The following is a 23479-nucleotide window of genomic DNA, read 5'->3' as shown; positions in this document are numbered from 1 at the left end:
AAGAACAGAAATGTATTTTCTCACAGTTTAGAGGGCTAGAATTCCAAATTAGGGTCTTGACTGTGTCAGTTTCTCCTGTGAGCCTCTCTTCTATTTCCTGGTGTCTGCCAGAGATTCTTGGAGTTCCTTTGCTTGCAGATGGTCCTCACATGGAAATGGAAACTTGGAGACATCAATAATTTTCCCAGGTGGTCAGTAAGCTGCAGTACTGAATCAGTCCTAGTTTCCTTGTTGTCAGCTCTCAGTTGTTAACTTTCTGCTATTCCAGTGTTTATCAAATTCTTGCCATTGGTAGACTACTTAACAGTCTTGAAGAGCAATTGTGCTAACTTTTCAGAAAAAATGTAATAAGTTAAAGAAAAAATATAAAGTGTGGCATAAAATATCATAATTAATATTATTTCTTATCAAGGATTGAGATGTTTTTAGGTTGGCATCTTTCACAAAGATGGAAACTATTATCTCAAACCGTAAGTTCATCATCCAACTTTCTTTTCTTTGTATTTATATCAATCATTTTGGACTTTCCTTTTGCAATATCATATATCATTGAGAATGCTAGAATGTTTGGAGAATCTGTCAGAGAATTCAAGATATTTCTATTGTATGTTGAGCCAGAAATTATGAAGAAAATTCTCTGAATATTACGTTCAGTTCTTTTCACGAATGAGGTTAGTAAGTACAACATAAACAAAAGCTGGAGGTTTCAAAATTTCAAATTGCAAGAGGCAATGAAGGGATTATTATTATCCTCTCCTTCAGTTATGCTGGAAACCCTCGTGACATACTTGTTAAGAGTTACAGCTGGTAACCAAAAGGTCAGCAGTTCAAATCCACCAGCATTCCTTGGAAACCCTATGGGGCAGTTCTACTGGGTCCTATAGGGTCATTATGAGTCAAAATCTACTTGATGGCAACAGGTTCTTTTTTTTGTTTTTTTAGCTATATTAGCATCTTGAAAGTATTTATTCAGTTTGTTGACTATCTGAATGTGATTTTTCAAATGAAGTCAATAAACCATTAATTTATTTCTCTGACATATGAAGCAAAATATCGAGTGTTGAGAAAGTGTCAAAAATCAGATATTGTCTTTGTACCATAGGTCAATTTTATGATAAATCTCAATATGTTATAACCATTATTAGTTATGACATTCCAGCTCTGAAATAAGAATTTCAGACTATTAGAAAATACATTGAGAAGCCCTGGTGGTGCAGTAGTTAAGTGCTCAGCTTCTAACCAAAAGACTGGCATTGGAACCCCCCCTGTGACTTCATGGGAGAAAGGCCAGGAAATCTGCTCTTGCAAAGATTCCAGCTTAGAAAACCCAATGGGGCAGTTGTACTCTGTCATGCTGTGAGTCAAGAACCAACTCTATGGTACCTAACAAAAACAACAGAGAGAATATATTGCTGAGTTGTATCACTTGGATGAACCATTTCAAGTAATACACATCGTCTTTACTGGTATTATCAATATTGTGAAGATACTTTTTATCTCACTTATCATTTCAAATATTCATATAAACAATTTCCACCTGGAAATGCAAATTAAAATGATAATGATGTCCTTCTACACATCCACAAGCTTGGGTAAACACAGAAGTCTGACAATACCAAGTGTCGGTAATGATATGGAGTAAGGAACTCTCATACAGAGCTGGTGTAAGTGAAAATTGGTTCAACCACTTTAGAAAAGTGTTCCCCTCACCCATACATACCTGAGATAAAACAATATCTTACGACCAAATAGGAAACCCTGGTGGCGTAGTAGTTACGTGCTACAGCTGCTAACCAAAGGGTCAGCAGTTCGAATCCACTACAGGCGCTCCTTGGAAACTCTATGGGGCAGTTCTACTCTGTCCTATTGGGTCTCTATGAGTTGGTATTGACTAGACGGCACTGGGTTGGGGTTTTATGACCAAATACTTCCATTCCTAGATGTATACACAGAGAAATACATGCCTACGTGTGCCAGGAGGTATGTAGAGGAAAGTTTATGGCAGCAATTTTTGCAACAGTTGAAAACAACCCTAACATGTATGCTTCCTAGTTAGGATGTGAGCATGGATAAATAAATTGCTATTGCTAATATAATGGAATTGGGCACCACAATTAAAGTGAGCTAACTAGAGATACATACAGCAATTTGGTTGAATCTTACAAACATATTGTTGATTGAAACAAAAAAGATTTATGCATTTATGTAAGGCCTAAAACCACTAAATATTAGCCTTTTATTTAGGGGTATATACAGAAGCAACAAAATTACAAAGAATATCAAAGAAGAAATTATCATACAGATCAAGATAGGTTTTTTTTTTTTTTTTAACCTAAGAGGGCAGAAGAGAGTGTGATTGAGAAGGAATACCCAGAGGTGTGTGTGTGTGTGTGTGTGTGTTGGGGGGAGAGGTGTGCTTCTGCAGTGTAGTTGTTGTTAGTAGCAGTAAAAAGAATGTTCACATTCACTTCCTAACGATTCCTTATGTTGTACATATGTGTTATGCACTTTTCTCTGTGTGTTATATATGATGGTTTAAAAAGTTACAAAAATCTCCTCTTGAAAGCCACCCTACTTCAATGTGAAAAAGAAGAATCTCATTTCCCACCATTGTTTTTGTTGTTGTGAGGTGCCATTGAGTCGGTTCCAATTCATAGAAACCCTAGGACACACACTGCCATTTAAGTATATCCAGAAATTTCTGGATTTCCTTTAACACCAAACCAAGATCAGAAGGTGTATCACTGATCACCAGTCATTCTCTGTACCTAGTAAAGTATGTCAATTGGCATCCTGACACAAAGCTTTTTATTAGGTGGCAATCCCTTTCCTTGCTGCTCACACACCTGATGTCCTATTAGTAACAGTACCAATATTCTTTTCCCAGTCTACACCATCCCTCACAAAAACCTCAAAGACAGATTGAAAATCTTCTCCTCTAGCATGGATTTTGAATGATTAATATAACAACAACAAAAAAAAAATCATCAAGCCCTTCTCCACATACCAGAAACCTGTTGTCATCAGGTTGAATTCAACTCATGGCGATCCCATGTGTTATTAGAGTAGACCTGCGTTCCATAGGGTTGTCGATGGCTGTGATCTTTCAGAATTAGATCACCAGACCTTTTTTCCCAGGTGCTTCTGGGTGGACTTAAATAGCCAAACTTTCTGTTAGCAGCCAAGAGGATTCAGCTTTTGCACTACCCAGGGACTCCTCTCCTCCAGGTACACACCACATACTCGCCAAGATCTGATTCATACCTTTCATACCAGTGGTTTTGCCAACAGAAAAGCAAAATGTCTTCTGGAACATCCACATTATATGCTATTAATATCCTATGGCATATAATTGTCATATTATATGGAATTTTGCCAATACTTACTAGAATTCTATTTTGAACTCATTATTTGTTACTAAATTTGCAGTTAATTTTACCAGCTACTTCAAAAACAGTATGACTTGGGTCACTACCTGTTTTTCCTACAGGGAATGTAACTTAACGAATTTTGCCTCTATAGTTTTGTTTAGCAATCAATTTGAACAATTTAATACTGGAAAATATTTCCACAGGAAAAAAAAATCCCTTTTTTTTTAAGCTAGAGAGGTACATAGTACTTGCATGCAAGGCTTTGATGGCTTCGTACCACTAGTTAACCAAATTTTATAAAAGACAATTTACTACACAACAGGGTCAAATGATTGCTAGCCCTGTTAAATAACACTGTCCATTGCTTCTTTTTGAACTTCCCATCTTCACTTTTCCTTTCTGGATGCTTCTAGGTTGCTTTATCCTTGTCTCAGTGTATATGTAATCACATTCTATAGTCACACTGAAACATGGTCACTAAAGATGGTTACAGTGTTGTATTTCTGTCACTACTTTTATAACTATCTTTGCTTTCATAAACTACGTTTGTGCAATTGCTCCTTTTGTTAAATTAGAAATTTAACAATAAACCACAGTAGTAACAATAAAGAAGGCAGATGTAACAAATGCAAACAGCAGCATGATAATAATGTGAAAATAAATTAAACTAAACACACTGCATCCAATTAACTAGCTGGAAACCTAAACCCAATCATTGGAGTCCTTGTAGCACACGTGCTACCTTTAATGATGATATGAGAATGTAGCTGACCTCAGTGAACATTATAATTAATCCAACACTGTAAACTTACTAAATATTTGTGAACAATATATTTTTATTTCTTTATTCCTCTGAAATTTCTGAACTACTTGCTGGAAAGCCACCAAAGAACACAAATGAGTTATGGACCACACTTTGAGAAGTACTGCTCTATGTCATGTTATAATCTTCAAAACCATGAAAACCAAACCCAAAATGTTCAGAGTCAAAATAGCCAATTTTAGGATTCATGAAAGTCTAGCACCTAGCAATTCAGTTCCAAATGCCTCATTTCTTAGTTTTTTCTGTTGACAAATTAAAAAATAAAATAAAAAGAGTCATGGTTCTATTTGCACAAGGCAATCATGAAGGCTATGGCTAGTATTCTAAGACTTAGAATTAAATCTCAGATCTCCACCCTACTTTCTGCTGCAGCCAGTCTTGGGCTTACAATCACCCTGTGTACTAATAACAATGTCAGCCAAAAAAATGTTAGTAAGGGGAGACAGCTTCACTACAGGATCCGTGGATGCTGTTGTTCTGGGGTACATTCTCTGAAATGCAGAGCTTTTTGGGAAGAGAATATCTGTGATACTCACTTCAAGAGAAGTGAATTCTGAATACTTCCAGAGTGGAGCCACACAGCCTAGGGGCAGAACTGTCACTGAGTGGGGACCTAGATACCAAATCTTGTTTTCCCTAAATTTTAAAACGTTGTCACATTACCTGAAATGAACTAATTGAAGATTCTTCAGGGTTAAGTTAACATGTTATTTTAGAATGCAAATAGCTTGTGATGAGTATGAGGTCATTCTCACCACAGTGCAAATTGTTTCTTCAGTAGGCATTCCTTCTGATGACACAAAAGTATTTCAGTTAAGGCAAGTGAAGAGTTGTACACAATTTGGCTCTATACAAAGGCAACAGGAAAGGAGTGTTTCACAAAAAAAGTGAGGGAAACATGAAACTATTAGGACCTGAAAGGTTATTGTGAGAAAGTAAGAGAGAAATCATAGATGAGTTTCTTGAAGAGGGCCCCAAACTGACTTTGTTTATTGCAAAATTTTGTTGAGAAAACTTACCAGTAGGGTGGGAAGAAAATAATTTTTTTTTTTTTTTTTTTTGCTTTTTCTTATAATTTCTGCTTTGGTCTCATATCCCCAGCCTCTCCTTTAACAGAAAGATAGATCTGTATTCTAGAGAACAAATACTTTTTAACCTAATAAAACCAAAAACCTGTTGCCGCCGAGTCAACTCCAACTCATGTCACAGTAGAACTGTGTTTCTTAGGGTTTTCAACAGCTGATTTTTTTTTAGAAGTAGATCACCAGGTCTTTCTTCTGAGGTATACTCCAACCACCAAACTTTCAGTTAGCAGCCAAATATGTTAAAGTTTTGTACCACCCAGGGACTCCTTTTAACCTAATACAATACATTAAACACATTGGTGGTTAAAAAATCTTTGTGTTCTGTATACCATTCCTTCTACAAGAAAGCACAAACTGAATTCCAAACAACTGAATTATAAATATATGTTTGAAACTCAACCCACATTTACATAAATTACTCTCTATTTGCCAAAATGGGGCCCTGGTGGTGCTGTGGTTAGGAGTTTGGGTGCTCAACTTGACCTCATAGACGTATATAGAACACTCCACCCAACAGCTGCAAACTATGCATTCTTTTTCAATGCACATGGAACATTCTCCAGAATAGACGACATGTTAGGCCACAGAGCAACCCTCAACAAAATCCAAAACATTGTGATAATACAAAGTATCTTCTCTGACCACAATGCCATCAAAGTAGAAATTAACAACAGGAAGAGTAAGGAAAAAAAAAAAAATCAATTACATGGAAACTGAATAACACCCTGCTTAAAAACCACTGGGTAATAGAAGAAATCAGAGATGGAATAAAAAAATTCCTAGAATCAAACAAAAATGAAAACACAGCATACCAAAACCTTTGGGACACAGCAAAGGCAGTCCTCAGAGGTCAATTTATAGCAATACATGTACACATCAAAAACGAAGAAAGACAAAATCAAAACATTAGCCATGCAACTTGAACAAATAGAAAGAGAGCAGCAAAAGAAGCTCACAGCCACCAGAAGAAAGGAAATAATAAAGACCAGAGCAGAAATAAGTGAAATAGAGAATTGAAAAACAATAGAAAGAATCAACAACACCAAAAGTTGGTTCTTTGAAAGGATCAACAAAATTGACAAAAGGAAAACAGGGGAGGACACAAATAACCCAAACAAGAATTGAAATAAGGGACATTACAACAGACCCAACTGAAATAAAAAAGGATACTGACAGAGTATTATGAAAAACTATACTCCAACACGCTAGAAAATATAGAGGAAATGGACAAATTTCTAGAAACATGCTACCTCTCCAATCTAACACAAGATGATGTTGAAAATCTGAACAGACCCATAACAAGTGGAGAGATTGAAAAGATAATAATAATAAAAAACTCCCAACAACAACGACAAAAGCCCTGACCCAGATGGCTTTACTGGAGAATTCTACCAAACATCCACAGAAGAGCTTATATGAGTACTACTCGAACTATTTCAGAACATAGAAAAGGAAGCAATACTTCCAAATTCATTCTATGAAGCCACTATAACCCTGATACCAAAGCCAGGCAAACACACCACACACACAAAAAAATTACAGACCAATATCGCTCATGAATATAGATATAAAAATTCTCAACAAAATTATAGCCAATAGCATTTGGCATCATACCAAAAACAAACAAAAAAATACACTACAGCCAAGTAGGATTCATACCAGTTATGCAAGGATGGTTCAACATTAGAAAATCAATCAACATAATCCACCACATAAATAAAAAGAAAGAAAAGAATTACATGATCATCTCAATCTTTGCAGAATAGGCATTCGACAAAGTCCAAAACCCGTTCCTGATAAAAAAAACTCAGTAAAATAGGTATAGAAGGAAAATTTCTCAACATAATAAATGGCATATATGCAAAATCAACAGCCAACATCATTCTTAATGGAGAGAGGCTGAAAACATTCCCCTTGACAGCCGGGAACAAGACAAGGATGCCCTTTATCACCACTCCTGTTTAACATTGTTTTGGAAGTCCTAGCTAGAGCAATAAGGCAAGAAAAAGAAATAAAGGGTATCCAAACTGGTAATGAAGAAGTTAAACTGTCCCTAGTTGGGGATGATATGATACTGTACACAGAAAACCCAAAAGACTCCACGAGAAAACTACTGAAACTAATAGAAAGATTCAGCAGATGAGCAGGATAGAAGACAAACATACAAAAATCAGTTGGATTCCTGTACACCAATAAAGAGAACGATGAAAAGAAAACCAGAAAAAAAATACCATTTATAAACAAAACCAAACCCAGGGCGGTCTAGTCAATTCTGACTTATAGTGACCCTATTGGACAGAGTAGAACTGCCCCATAGTTTCCAAAGAGTGCCTGATGGATTCAAAATGCCGACCCTTTGGTTAGCAGCTGTAGCACTTACCCACTACGCCACCAGGGTTCTCATACCATTTATAATAGACCCTAAAAAAATAGAATACTTGGGAATAAATCTAACCAGGGATGTAAAAGACCTATACGAAGAAAACCACAGAACACTACTGCAAGAAACCGAAAGAGATCTACATACCATGCCCACGGATAGGTAGACTCAACATTGTGAAAATGACAATTCTACCCAAAGTGATTTACAAATGCAATGCAATACCAATCCAAATACCAACAACATTCTTTAAAAAGATGGAAAAAGTTATCATTAACTTTACATGGAAAGGGAAGAAGCCCTGGGTAAGTAAAGAACTACTGAAGAAGAATAAAGTAGGAGGACTTGCACTACCTGACCTCAGAACCTACTATACAGGTACAGTAGCCAAAACAGCCTGGTTTTGGTACAATGACAGATACGTTGACCAACGGAACAGAATGGAGAAACCAGATGTAAATCCATCCACCTACGGCCACCTGATATTCAAAAAGGGTCCAAAGTCCATCGAATGGGGAAAATACAGTCTTTTTAACAAATGGTGCTGGCAAAACTGGATGTCCATCTGCAAAAAAAGGAAACAGGACCCATACCTCACACCATATACAAAAACTAACTCAAAATGGATCAAAGACCTAAATATAAAGCCAAAAACCATGAAGTTCATAGAAGAAAAAATAGGATCAACACTAGTGACCCTAATACATGGCATTACAGGATACAAACAACAACCAACACACAAGCTCCAGAGGAGAAGCTAGATAACCGGGATCTTCTAAAAATTAAGCACTTATGTTCATCAAAAGATTTCACCAAAAGAGTAAAAAGAGAACCTACAGACTGGGAAAATTTTTTTGCTATTATGAATGAAAGGTCTAATCTCTGAAATCTATAAGAAAATCCAACACCTCTACAACAAAAAGACAAAAAATCCAATTAAAATATGGGCAAAGGAAATGAACAGACACTTCATCAAAGAAGACATTCAAGCAGCCAACAGACACATGAGGAAATGCTAGCGATCACTAGCCATTAAAGAAATGCAAATCAACACCACAATCAGATACCACCTTACCCCGGCATTACTGGCATGAATCAATAAAACGGGAAATAACAAACATTGGAGAGGCTGCAGGAAGACTGGAACTCTTATGCACTGCTGGTGGGAATGCAAAATGGCACAACCTTTTGGAAAACTATATGGCGCTTCCTTAGAAAGCTAGAAATACAAATACCATGTGATCCAGCAATCTCACTCCTAGGAATATATCCTAGAAAAATAAGAGTTGTCACAAGAATAGACGCATGCACACCCATGTTCATTGCAGCATTGTTCACAGTAGCAAAAAGATGGGAACAACTTAGATGCCCATCAACCAATGAATGAATAATCAAACTGTGGTATATACACACAACGGAGTACTATGAAACGATAAAGAACAATGATGAATCTGTGAAGCATCTCATAACATGGATGAATCTGGAGGGCATTATGCTGAGTGAAATAAGTCAATCACTAAAGGACAAATATTGTATGAGACCACTACTGTAAAAATTAATGAAAAGGTTTACATACAAAAAGAAACAATCTTTGATGGTTATGAGGGAGGGGAGCGGTGAGGGTGGAAAAATACTTAATAGACAATAGATGAGTGGAAACTTTGGTGAAGGATAAGAGAGTACACAATACTAGGGAGGCCAACATAACCTGTACAAGGCAAGGTCATGGTAGTTCCATAGGCACATCTAAACTCCCTGAAGGATCAAATTCTTGGGCTGAAGGCTGTGGTGGCTACAATCTCAGGAAACATCTAGCACAACTGGAATGACATAGTTTACAAAGAATATGTTCTACATTCTACTTTGGTGAGTAGTGTCTGGGGGTCTTAAAAGCCTGTGAGTGCCCATCTAGGATACTCCACTGGTCTCAACCCTTCATAAGCAAGGAAGAATGAAGATAATTAAAGTTAGAAGGAAAAGGTTGGTCCAAAGGACTAATGGACCACATCACCATGGCCTCCACCAGACCGAATCCAGTACAACTAGATGGTGCCCTCCTACCACCACTGACTGCTCTGACAGGGATCACAATAGAAGGTCCCAGACAGAGCCGAAGAAAAATGCAGAACAAGATTCTAACTCAAAAAGAAAGGCCAGACTTGCTGACCTGACAGAGACTAGAGAAACCCTGAGAGTATGGCCCCCCGACACCCTTTCAGCTCAGTAATGAGATCACTCCTGAGGTTTGCACTTCAGCTGAAAATTGAACAGGCCCATGGAACAAAACAAGACTAAAGGGGCACACAGCTCTGGGCAGGGACTGGAAGGCAGGAGCGAACAGGAAAGTTGGTAATAGGGAACCCAGGGTTGAGAAGGCAGAGGGTTGACATGTTGTGGGGTTGTTAACCAATGTCATAGAACAATGTGTGTGCTGTTTGGTGAGAAATTAGTTTGTTCTGTAAACTTTCACCTGAAGTACGATAAAAAAAGAAAGAAAGAATAATCAATGTCCTTTAAAAAAAGAGAGTTTGGCTGCTACCCAAAATGTCGCAGTTCCAACCCACCAGCCACTTGAAAACTCTATTGGGCAGATCTACTCTGTCTTACAGGATCCCCATGAGTTGGAATTGACAGCAGCGGGTTTGGGTTTTCATTTTTTTCTAATTTGCCAAAGTGACTAGCATCTTGTTGCATCTCTTATCTGTCCCACTTTCCTGAGAATATCCTGATGGTAGGTAGAAATAGAATAATCATACATGGCTGTTAAGGGACCATATAATAATAATAAAAGGATTACCAGAGGAATAAAGCTTGTTTATTTTTTCTAATTGGAAAGCCCAGATGACCTCACCCCCTAGGGACATCTTTTAGAGAACTATGAACAGTATTTTGAAACCATATCCCAGCTGGGGCAAACAAACAAACAAAAAAACAGTGAAGGGAATGAGGATATGGTTTCAAGATTTCACGAGAAATCGTGGAGTCAAATCCATCATTAAAAACTCTCAACGCAAGGAGAATAGCTCAATTAAGGAGAACGGAATGAACCAGCCAGGTGGCGGGGTAGGGGGGACTCACTTGCTCATCATTAGCTCATATGAAGTTCTTGGCACTTAGCTTTCTTCTTCTTTGGTTTCAGCCACAAATTCAGTGTGTAGCTATTTAAAGGCGTCTCCATGTTCAGCATCTCTGCTCAATCCAGTGGTGCAGCATGGGAAATAGGGAAGCTGGCGCAGTGGTTTTGTGGTTCAGACAGACCAGTGAAAGCAGGAAAGGTAATGTCATGCCTCTGATTTATTACTTCCTGAAAGGTATAATGCAGATCCCCTTCCCCTTGCTGCTAGAAGGAAGACTGGGGGAAAAAAAAAAGGAAGATAAAAATGTTCCTAAGTTTTTCAGCTTCTTGGAAAAGTGTGTGTGTGTGTTGCCTAAAAAAAAGTTGAAATCAAGTCAGAATGGAAACCCCGTGTAATATGCAGAGTAGACTTGCATTGCATAGGGTTTTCATGGCTGTGACCTTTCTGAGGCAGATCGCCAGGCCTTTCTTCCATGGTAACTTTGGGTGGGTTCGAACCAACAACCTTTATGATTAGTAGCTGAGCACTTAATTGTTTGCACCACCCAGGGCCTCCTGTGTTTCGCTTAGCCTTGGCTATTTTACTTGGAATCTTACAGGCATTCTAAGTCTTTATTAAAAGTACATATAGAGAAACAGATTGGTAAAGCTGATCTCTCAATTTAGTTCAACAAATTTGTACTGAACATACTCGCATTCTTCTAGGCAGTTGAATATGTTACAAACGAGCCTCATTGCCAATAACTTGAACAATAACCTGGCATAACATCATGTATTTGCTGGACTAGCTGAAATCCAAATGACACAAAGGAAACTAGGCTAAAGTATGGGGCTTGCTATACAAAAATAAATTCCGCTGAAGGGAAACAGTAAGCCTTTGGAACAGCCAATTTTTCTATGGGGACAGGGTAAAAATCTCAACTTATTAGTCAAAAGATTTTTTTCCCCTGACAGGAAGGAAATGACCCGCTGTACCGTTGTGTGAAGCATACAATGAGCCGAGCTGAAAAAACGTGAGCAATCTTTGTGATGAATGGCACTAACCAACCTCAATCAAATTATGAACCCACAAATGAGAGGAATTAACTGTTAAGTGAGTGGGTCACCCCTTTCTATAATCATCTCTTATACTCAGGCCTTGGTTTGGAAGACTTGTTCACACAGAAAGCATGGCTCACCCTGTGGGTACTGTTTTGTTTGACTGAGTTAAATGCAGTCATCGGAGTACAATGTCATAACTTTCCCTCTAGACAAACAGGTTCTTTATGCCACTGTTTCAGTCGAGGGAGTCAAATAATACCTTTTTTATTGCAGTATTTTTAGACATTGGATACATCTGGAAAAATATTCAAGCAGATAATTAGATTGCATTAGCCATGCGTCTGTTGTGGTTTCCCTGATCCCAAAGAAGGCAGCCCTTTATGAAGCACTTGGCCGCAGTCTCCACGAAATCTACTGTGTAAATTGGCCCACACTAAAGCATGTGGAAAACATTTTTTGGCTGAAACTCGAAACCATTCATGTGGCTTTGAGACTGGGAAGCTCGGGCTGCCAACATCAATAGAACTTTGTACTACAAACCAAAATGGTCATTTAGACATGTGTACTTCCACGCTCACAAATGCACTGAGGTCAAATATTTTTTAATCTTGGGAATTTTTCCTCTTTATACAGCCTCATATTTCATGCAGGAAATGAGACTGAGTACAACAAACACAAATCATTGAGACTGACAGAGCATATTGGGTTCAAAACCCAAGCCTTGACTCTAATTGCTCTCCAAAGGCCCCTGGCTCAAGGTAACTGTTGATTTAGTTCAGCTGTTTTCAATCAGCACTGTAAGGTCTCGCTAAGACAAACGGGGGAGGCCACGTTACATTTGTACCACTGGATCCCTTGGGTATAAGTATAACACAGTTAGCATTTTAAAAGATTGTATTTGTCTGTACGCTGCAGGCAGTAATTACAAGCAGGCAAATCTTTTGTGAAAGATGGTGTGACCCTTCTTATGGTGAAAGAGTGATGATGGCTTCTAGTGGAGGAAAAATAATGTTTCCATTCAGGGTTCAGAGAGGAAGCCCGCCTCTTTTCAAATGGTTGCCAAACTTGACAGCCAGCTTGTTTTTGTGTTTGGGGGAATATTGAAGAAATTTCTTGCTGGAGGGGGGCAATTTCTTAGTATTATTTAACTGTTGAAGGATTTCACAAAGCATACTATCTTGGACTCAGAAGAGATGGTTGAATGGCACTGAAATGCTCTGAATCAGGTGGCTAGTTCATTTATCTTTAGTTTTCCTACGCAACGTACTAGTAGTAATACATTTTTTTTAAAGATCCGAATATGTATATTTATGCTTGGAATAATGTTCTCAATCTGTTGTTGACTTAGAAGTTGCAGAGTGGACTTTAAATGAACGTATTTGGCTATCTGGCTATGGACTTGAACTTGCGTACTGGAATCCGGTATGACTGTCTGGTCTAGACTAACCAGTTGCTGGAGAGTTGGTTCTGACACATGACGGCCCATGTGTTTCAGAGTAGAACTGTGTTCCGTAGGGTGTTCAGTAGCTGTGATCTTTTGGAAGTAGATCGTCAGGCCTCTCTTTCGAGGTGCCTCTGGGTGGACTCGAACCTCCAACCTTTCAGTTAGCAGCCAAGCACATTAACCATGTGCACCACCCAGAGACTCCTGGCCTACACTTGGAGACTGAGATTTAGAATAGACTATGTTGCTAATACAGGTTCCTGGGTAGTGTACCTGGCTTGTGCTCAACTACTAACCTAAAAATTGGCAGTTTGAACTAATCAGCAGTGCTGCAAAAGAAAGGCCTCGTGATCTTCTTCCGTAAAGGCTGAATACAAGAAAAGCCTATGGAGCAGTCCTACTCTGTAACACATGAGGTCAGCATGAGTCCGAATCGACTCCATGGAAACGGGTTTGGTTTTGGTTTGATGTTGCTAATCGAAGAATTCAGTTCCACAACGAAGTTAATGAAAACTGAAACCAAACCTGTTGCCATTAGAGTCGATTCTGACTCATAGTGACCCTATAGGACAGAGGAGAGCTGCCCCATTGAGTTTCCAAGGAGCGCCTGGTAGATTTGAACTGCTAACCCTTTGGTTAGCAGCTGTAGCACCTAACCACTATGCCACCAGGGTTTCCGACAATGAAGTTAGTTAACAGCTTCCCCAAAACCGGCTGCTGGGAGGTTGAAGAATTTTACTTTAATAAGTTTTTGGTTACAAGTTCAGACCTTAATTCTCTCTCACTCTATGTGTGTATATGGCTCCTCCAGCCCCTGGCAGAATGCTTGGCACACAGTGGGCACTAACTAAATATTCATTGAGTTACTGACATATTGATGGAACAGACGCAACATATTTATATATTAAAAATACGGGTGTCTTGATTTGGCAAGTCTAAACATAGCACATTCTATTTCATGAATCATATAAATTGCCCAAGGATTCTTACTTTTTCGGAAAAGTAGCCATTAATTAACTATTGAGCTCATCAAGTTAATTAAAATCAATGTAAATAAAAATGCAACTTAGATTCAATTTTTCAGGACTGCTCTCTGAAAAGCTCAAATGTGTGCATGTGTGTGCACGTGTGTGTTTGTGTAACACTTTCCAACAATCACTTCCTATTATAAGTCTTTCTCCGTGGCTATGTGGTTATTGAGTTTTCTATAATGCTATAGTTCAGTGAGACAAATAACCCCTACAGTTAAGCTATGCCTTAGTTTTAAGAAGGAGAGTTTAGGAATTTACATTTAAATGTTTAACCATATCTGTAATGAACATCAATGTCAATTAAATTAACCTTTCAAAAACATTTATTGACCTTTCTCAGTGTGCATAAACTAGAAAGAAAACTGCACATCAAGAGACACTGTTCCATTGAAGTTTATTTATATCCTTTCTAGGTGAGAAATAATAATAACCCTCCACGTATGATGGTTTGAACAACCTCAGCTTTGGGTTGCAAAGTAAACTGGCTAAAAATCACCTAAGTAACTTGGCCGTAAAGGAAAGCCCATGAAAGGGGTGGTTACTAGGTAAATTGCAGAAGCCATTATCATTTTCTCTAATGCATCCAAAATGTCTGAAGGTGACTGTATAACTCTCACCTTCATTGCTTTCAGGAGCAGCAATTATGGAAACCACATCTAAGAACATTCTTTCAAGTGTTGAGTCATGAGATCTGTCTTAGGAAAAAAAAAAAAAAGGGAATAGAAGTTTTCTACCCTCAAGCACCGAGTTAATACTTGGAAAGATATGGCTTTAAGTTCTGATGCGTCACTAACCAGCATATACCCTTGAGGAAGTCATTTACTTCTCTGAGGATCATTATAAATATTAAATGAGATACATGCAAAGACCTTAGAACATGGGGAGCAGTTAGCATACTAAAAAAAAATGATACTCATTTTTTTCCTCTCTTTAATATTTCTGAAACCAGGAGGTATCTTACAATTGACATATTTTGAGTACTTTACTTCTTTTTTGTTCCTCTAAAAGGAGATTACGTTGATGATTTGTCTTAAAATTGTGGGAGCATGTTATAATAGTTCTACCTTCTTTCTTTTCTCTCCCTCTCTCACGCCTTCGTCTTTGGTTCCCAAGGGAGAGCACAACATGATGGTCAAGAACTCAGGCTTTGAAACAGGCAACTTCTGTCTGTGTTTGATTCCCAGCTCCACCACTTACTAGCTGTTGATCTTGGGCAATTTATTTAACCTTTTAAAGCCTTGGACTTCTCATCAGCAAAAAGAGACTTGTAATTCAAAACTCATAATGTTATCCTAAGGATTGTAAAGGGTTAGCACTGTATGTGGCACATAAGAAACATGTAATACATGTTTGTTAGCAGTTTTTATTATCAGGCCTGGCTTATAAGGGTGACAGATGACAATGTTTGGCAGCATATTTAGAATACTTGCTTGTTCCTGGATCATCTCATAAGAATATTTGCCAGTCAGAGCACAAACTTCAGGGATTTAACTCTAATTGAAGATGTATTTCCATTTATACCCCAATTTATAATCGGTCAGAGTTCTCACTTGTACACGGCCTACTAATTCTTTCTGAGAGTTCCCGTGGCTGCTTTCTTGATATTCAGAATCAAATCCTTCATGTTCTTTGGCACATGTCCTCTATTTTACTGTCACTTGTCCCTTTGTGGGACTCCTGGTGGCTCAGTGGCTAAAAGCTTGGCTGCTAACCAAAAAGTTGGCAATTCAAATCCACCAGCTGCCCCTGAAAACCCTATGGGGCAGTTCTACTCTGTCCTATGGGGTCTCTGTGAGTCAGAATCAACTCAATGGCAATGGATTTGGTTTTTGGTTTTGGTCCCCTTCTGAGAGGACCACCGCTTTGCTGGGTATGGTCATTCTTCATGAGTGTCTGTTTCTGCTTTGCGGGGGGACTTTACTTTTCCACTTGCGTTCTGTATCCCACGCATTAAGCAAGCCTTTTCCTTAATTTCCTGCAGTGTCTTTAAGACCAGATTGTAAAATTTTAAATGACTTAATTGAACAGCAAGAAAGATGAAAGAGAAATTCTCTGAATAGTCGACACAGTTATTTCCTTTCTAGCCTCTGACTTCTTTCCACTTAGTAGAGATCAGTATACTCCCTTCGTCAGGAGTATTTTGAGCACGTGGGCTTTGGAATCCAACACTGAACACGGCAAAGCCCAAAGAGAGAAGGAATATTTTTCTTTATGAAGATTTATTCCAGGCCATAGTCCTGTCCCAGGAATTCCTGTCCCAGGAATGTCCCAGTGGTTTGAAAGTAGGAATATCCATTGCTATAATGCAAAACCCCATGTGTACTAATTGTAGTGTAGTCTTGCCTTATGGATCCAGCAGGACATTTACATAGACCATTGTAGTTCAACATCACTGCATTCTGGATAATTTGATCATAGGACATCAACGACCCAATTCAGACTGGAAAGAGTCAAGACCAGTCCTTTTCTTTTATACAGTCTGCCACATCAGCAACACCTTCTTCCAGTGTTTACATGTTTAATCATCTATAATTCTCTGCTCAGCGAAGAACACAATTAACTCCACAAACACTAGAATTTTATAAGAGCCAAGAGATATTTCTGCATGCAAGCCACTCTTTATCTTATCTCTTCTTTTCCTTTCCCTCTCTTGTTCCACATCCTGCCCCAAAATGGCAGGGGCATTTCAGAGTCTTCACTCTAGCTCAGCCACATCCAACAATTTCCACTGTTGAATGAAGCACACAGCTTCTGAGCCTAAAATCTCATGTACCACGCAAGGAAAGGTATTAGCTTGCTCTACTTGTCCTTCATTCCCAAACATGGATCTACCATGCTGGTCCTCTCTAGGTTATAAGGCAGAGAGGAAAGACTGATTTGAGACCTGTAGTTACTCTCAAAGAACCCCTGGTGGCTCAGTGGTTAAGGTGCTTGACTACTAACCAAAAGGTCAGCGATTCAAACCCACCAGCCACTCCGTGGGAGAAACATGTGGCAATCTGCTTCCATAAAGATTACAACCTTGGAAATCATTTGGGTCAGTTCTACTCTGTCCTACAGGGTCACTAGGAGTTGAAATTAACTCAATGGCAATGGGTTTTTGTTTGTTTGTTTAGTCATTCTCACACTCAAAATAGATAACAATCAACAAAGACTCCTTTGGAGCTGTTGATAGTCAACAAAACTATTGTCGCAGGTAGGTTTCATTGTATATGCATAGAGATACCATTGTTTTTGTTTTTCCTGCCCAACCACTATTCTATCTGCCTAGGTCTAAAATCATGACTTTTGCCCTGTTAGTTTATGCTCTGTCTTCAGCTTGAGTAACTATTATTAACGGTCTCCCCACTCCAATGTATCTGAGCTATAATATATTTCTCCCTGTTAGTTGAGAGACTACCTTCTCTATTTTCATGGTTGATGCTTCATTTTAATAATTATGGTTTTCTCCATAACTAGACATTATGGCACCAAAATGGGCACATGGAGTCTGGAGACCTGGGTTTTAGGAAGCATTAAACAAGAACTACGGGAGCTTAAACTCCACGCTTCAGTTTCCCCCTCCATAAAATGGGCTGGATACTCTATTGCGCAAATATTTTCTGAATGAGGCCAGAAGTTCTGTTATCTAGAGAAGAAAACATTGGCCTTCTTCCAAGTCTCTAGCACTTGCTGTTTCCTGTGAGATTCATTCCTTACAGCTTGAAATTCCTGAAGCACAGTCGAAGCTCTGGAAAGCAAGTGGACTGTCCTGGTTAAGAGAAGTTCAGGCCAGCCTTACTGATCTACAGGTCAGGTACTGATAGGAGGACAAGTCAGTCAGTCCAGGGGCTCTGTAAACTGCAATTTCTATAGTCAATAGATTTCTATGTAATCCCATAAAAAAAAAAAAAAAAAAAAACCCGTTACCGTTGAGTCGATTCAGACTCATAGTGACCCTATAGGACAGAGTAGAACTGCCCCATATGGTTTCCAAGGAGCATACCAGGTGGATTTGAACTGCCAGCCTTTGGGCTAGCAGCTGTAGCTCTTAACCACTACGCCACCAGGGTTTCCTCTATGTCACCATTATAGTGTAGAGTAGTAAAAGAATGGGAGGTAGTTTGCCTTGTTTATTTTAGGAAAGCTAACTGTTGTTTGCGGTGCTTATTTATCTTGATGTGCCCTGTGATGCCAGGAACTATTCAGCTTCCTACAGGAAACACGAACAAGTTAGAAACACCGAGGGACACTTACTATCCTTCTTCTTCCACTCATCTTTCCTTTTGTATTCTTCATTTAAACCAGTGGTTCCCAATCCTGAAAAATACCCAAGCACCACCCTTTAGAAATTCTGATTCAGCTGTCCTGGGGTGTGTCCTGGGCATTGGTATTTCTTTATTTTTGGTAAGCTCCACCGGTGATTCTAGTTGCAGCATTGGCTGTGAACCACTTCTCTGTTCTCTCACTTTCTGTCTGTAGTGACATGTGTTACCCATGCACAGTCCCACCGGAAGGTGAAAGTGCATTCCCATCCCACTGGGGACTAGTTAGAGGATAGTTGTTGTTGTTAATTGCTATGAAGTTGGTTCTGACTCATGGTGACTCCATGTGTGCCGAGTAGAACTGTTCCATTTCCAAGGCTCTGACCTCTCAGAAGGAGATTGGAAGCAGAATATAGGAGATACTCAATAAAAATTTGTAAATGGAAGGAATGACAGAGAGAATAAATGATAAGAGGGAATAAACAGGGAGCAGAAAGAAGAAAAGGACATGAGGAGAAGGGGTGGGGAGGAAAGAGTGATAAATGACCATTTGTTTGTAGCAAATCTTAGGCATACAACTCTTTCTGTGCTTAAACCTTTCCCATAAAAGAATACTTCAGTTATCTTGTCACTGGCAGTTCCTGGGTTGTGCAAAGTGCTGGACTACTTACTAACTGAAAGGTTGGCAGTTTGGACCCACCTAGAAGAGTCTTAGAAGAAAAGCCCGGTGATCTGCTTCCATAGGTCACAGCTATCCCTACAGAGCAGTTCTACTCAGGTTGTCATGAGTTGGAATCAACTTGACTGCAACTGGTTTGTTTAACAGGTTTTTTTTTTTTTTTTTGGCATCTTCCTGCTATTAAAAAAAAGATAAATAAATCAATCCTGCTTTCTTTCTGGGGAAACCCTGGTGCTGCTAACCACAAGCTGGCAGTTTGAATCTGCCAGGCACTCCTTGGAAACTCTGTGGGGCAGCTCTACTCTGTCCTACAGGGTTGCTATGAATTGGAATTGACTTGATGGCAATGGGTTTGGTTTGGTTTTTCTTTCTGGAATTACTGCCTATATGGACACAATCTAATTTTTTAGATGTTGCCATGGGGAATTTTATATATGTATATATATATTTTTTTTTCTTCTGAAGGGCTGAAAGGAGAAAACAATGACCATGTGAAGAAGGAAATTCTACCTGACTGAGTGCCTTTTTAATTTTTATACCTGTTCACTTTGAGTCAATTCCCATTATTATAAACCAAAACCAACGTGGTTACCTTTGAGTCAATTCTGACTCATAGTGATCATGTAGGACAGGGTGGAACTGGTCCACAGGGTTTTCAAGGCGGTAAGTCTTTACAGAAGCAGACTGCCACATCTTTCTCCTGCAGAGTGGCTGCTGGATTCAAACCATTGACCTTTAGGTTAGCAGCCAAGCTCTTAGCCACTGTGTCCCCTGGACTCCTTCTCCAATTATTATAGAGCCTCTTTGGAAAGGCACTTTTAACTGTGGAGGAAAGAACAGCTCAGCAGTTGAAATCAGTGAAGTATCTTCCCAAATTGTATATTTTAAACTACCAACCCTCCTCTGAGAATAATTTCTATTATGTCAAATGCACCCAGAGTAAAGACTTATTCATTTATGACCTGTGATGGCTAGACCTGTTCTTATTAAATTGGATTGCATTTAGTAAATGTGGAAAGTAGCAGGTGTAAATGATAAAGGGTGGTTTTCCTCATGAAAGAACCTATTTTACCTTGACCAGAGTTGCCAGTGGGTATAAAAATTTGATCCCAAAAGGCCTTCACTGAAGGCGGAATGTTGAACATTTATGACAAGCAACTTCCCCTATCTCTACTGTGTATGATGGACACAGGATCTGAAACAGTCCTAGGTTGTAGTGCACTTGAGTGAAGTCCTAGAATTGTATACATCAGGCTGCTGGGATGGACATTTGCTCAGGCCACCTGGTGAGGATAGAGGAACAGGTCCCATGGTTGGCAATGTGGAATAACAGCCAAGAGCAGAGTTTGGGGTCAAATACACCTGGGTTAGAATTTCTTTCCTACCTCTTAATAGCTGAGCCTCTGTTGAGAGGGAAAGGGGAGAGAGAGAGAGAGAAACAGACCTTGGGCCTGTACTCCCTTCTTAATGGTTAAAGATCCCCCACTATCTTTGGAAATTCTCTTCATATCAGAGGCAAACACCTGTGATGATTATTAAATTTCTGGCTATTACTGAGAACTATGTGGAATATAAAATATAGTTCATAAGATGCTATTTATCCCGTAATCAAAGTACGTATTCTACTGAGAAAAATACTCAGCAAATCATATATAGCAATAACAGATGCTTCCCACAGCAGCAAGCTTTTGTAAATTATCTGACCATGTAAGAGTCATATAGCAGCATAAACACAAGGATGCTATTTCATAAAATCACAACCCCTCACTGCTTTACCATGGGTAAATCTTATCTTTGTTCCCAAAACATTTTCCCTTTCAATTTGTGCGAGATGCAGGACAGAATTTTTGGGATAGAAAAACATGAGTTCTAATGCCAACTCCCAACCCATTGCCGTCGAGTTGATTCCAACTCATACCAACCCTATAGTGCTCCTTGGAAATCTCATGGGGCAATTCTACTCTGTCCTGTAGGGAAGCTATGAGTTGGAATCAACTTGATGGCAATGGGTTTTGTTTTTTTGTTTTTTAATGCCAACTCAGACCTGGGCAGTGCTGATGTTGAAAAAATGTCAAACTCTTTATGTTTTTCAGTTTGGGGTTTTTGTTCCAGGTGGTAGGGCAAAAAGTTAGAATAGATGGTTTCGAAGATGCATCTTAAACCCCGAGAGTCTTCCTGATTTGTTGTAGGATTTTCACTCCAAGAAACTTTATAAGAATATTTATTTTTCAAAACAAATATCACAGTTACTTACAAGAATTTTCAAGATTCACAGACGAATAGTCACATTAACAGAATGGCAGGTGATGGTTAACCTTGTCTAGACTTAATTATGAAGTCAGTAAGAGCTTATAATTGTTGGAGAATTTGTGAAGCTGAAAATCCTAAGTTTAAGCTTCATACACTGTTTCATAACAGATGGCAAGTTAAGGTTATATCATAATCAGAAACCATTCACCTCTGAAGGAACTAATACAGTAGAGAATTATTGCCGACATAACCCAGAAATACGATAGCTCGTTCTTTAAGGTTTTTCTCCCCAAGTATTTCTGGTTAACATTTAAAAAAGAACATATATTTAAATGCAAAGATGTCTTCTTCTATTAAATATTCAACCACCATTTGCCAGTAATCAAATCTTCATGCTCAAATAATCTTTATTAAGTACCAATGTGTGTAGCGTGGTATGTTAGATACTATATAAAGCAAGGGGGGAAAAAAAACAGCATGAACACAGATGTTATATAAATAGACTGGCGAGCATAAAATTCTTCAACGAAGAGAAATGTGGCAATGTCAGGCAGGAACCCAACGTAATAAATGAATAAAAATTATAGTAAAAACACTTAGCAGGTCCCAACTTGTCAAGCTTTCTTGCATGACACATACACTCTTTAAGGTTATATATGGGCATGTTTTACCAGCTCCCTCTTAGGATGCTCTCCCTATTAAAAAATTTTAGCAGCTGCTTTTTACTGAAGACCTTGAGAGGATTTTACTGTCCTTTCATTATACATAAGCTTTAGTGCTCGGATTTTTATGGCGTTGGAAGCCCAAGTAACTCTGGGGATAATGGTCATATAAACTCTGAAAACAGAACTACTGACTGATTTTATACTCTGCCTATTCCATAATTAGTCTGAAATCCTTAAATTAATGTAATTAATAATAGCCCTCAACGCATTTGTGCAGTCATGCGTTAATTCATTTGTGAATTTTTATATTTTTACGTTTTTACATTTGTCCTAGTTTCCAAAGTCCTACTTTAGAAAGCACTTGTTCTTTCCCTTCAAGGAGCTCACAGTCAGGTGGGGGACATACTTCTGAAGAGGCAATATCATGTGAACTATGTCGTAACGGTGGTATAGACAGGGTGCTTTAGACCAAAGAGAAAAGGCTACCTAAATAACACTGACCAAAACAAAAAACAAAACAAAACAAAAAAAACCATTGCCATCAAGTCGATTGTGATTCATAGCAATCCTCTAAGGCAGAGTAGAAGTGCCCCAAAAGGTTTCTAAGGAGCAGCTGGTGAATTCAAAATGCTAACCTTTTGGTTAGCAGCCTGAGCTCTTAAGTACTGTGCCACCAGGGCTTCGATAACACTGATAGTCTTACCAAAAGCCAAAATAAGCAGTGTGATAACCAACAAAATATGTTTCTTTCAGAGTAGGTCCAAAATATAATCAACTAAGTGGAAAAAAAAACCCAAAGATTTGTTACTGTTACTGTTAGAAAGCCAAGACTTTCTTCATAGTCCATCTTAGTCTGCAAGTTCCACTGAATCTTGGTTGGCATCACAGCAACACGCAAACCAGCACCAACAGGCTGTGCGTGAAGTGCCTTGGCTGGGAATCCAACCCAGGTCTCCTGCATGGAAGGCGAGAGTTCTATAGTCAGCTTATATTTTCTCCAGACCAATTGTTTTTCTGCCATACCGCCCTAGGGCTTCCTCAGCTGATGGCAGATGCCTTATCAGTTCAATACAGGGTCAACACTATGCCACATGTTGAAGGGACATCAGAAGTTTCCCGCTGGGGATAGTTGCTAGGAGTACAAAGCCATGGGCTTCCTTGTCAGGAATTCTGATGTAGCAGATCTAGGGTAAGACTTGGGAATGCATATTTTTAACCTGAGTCTTAGAAAATTCTTATTATCAGCCAGGTTTGGTTAAAAAAAAAAAAAAAAAAAGCCTTCAAATTCAGAATTTCTAGTGATACACATAGCACAAAAAAGTAGGAGGAAAATGTATCATCTCTGCTCTAACACATTTCTTTGATAAAACTTCAGTTTAATCCCAAAACC

Source organism: Elephas maximus, chromosome 9 (genome assembly GCF_024166365.1).
Source record: "Elephas maximus indicus isolate mEleMax1 chromosome 9, mEleMax1 primary haplotype, whole genome shotgun sequence".
Taxonomy (NCBI): domain Eukaryota; kingdom Metazoa; phylum Chordata; class Mammalia; order Proboscidea; family Elephantidae; genus Elephas; species Elephas maximus.
The sequence above is the reverse complement of the archived record's forward strand: the minus strand, read 5'-3'. Positions refer to the sequence as shown.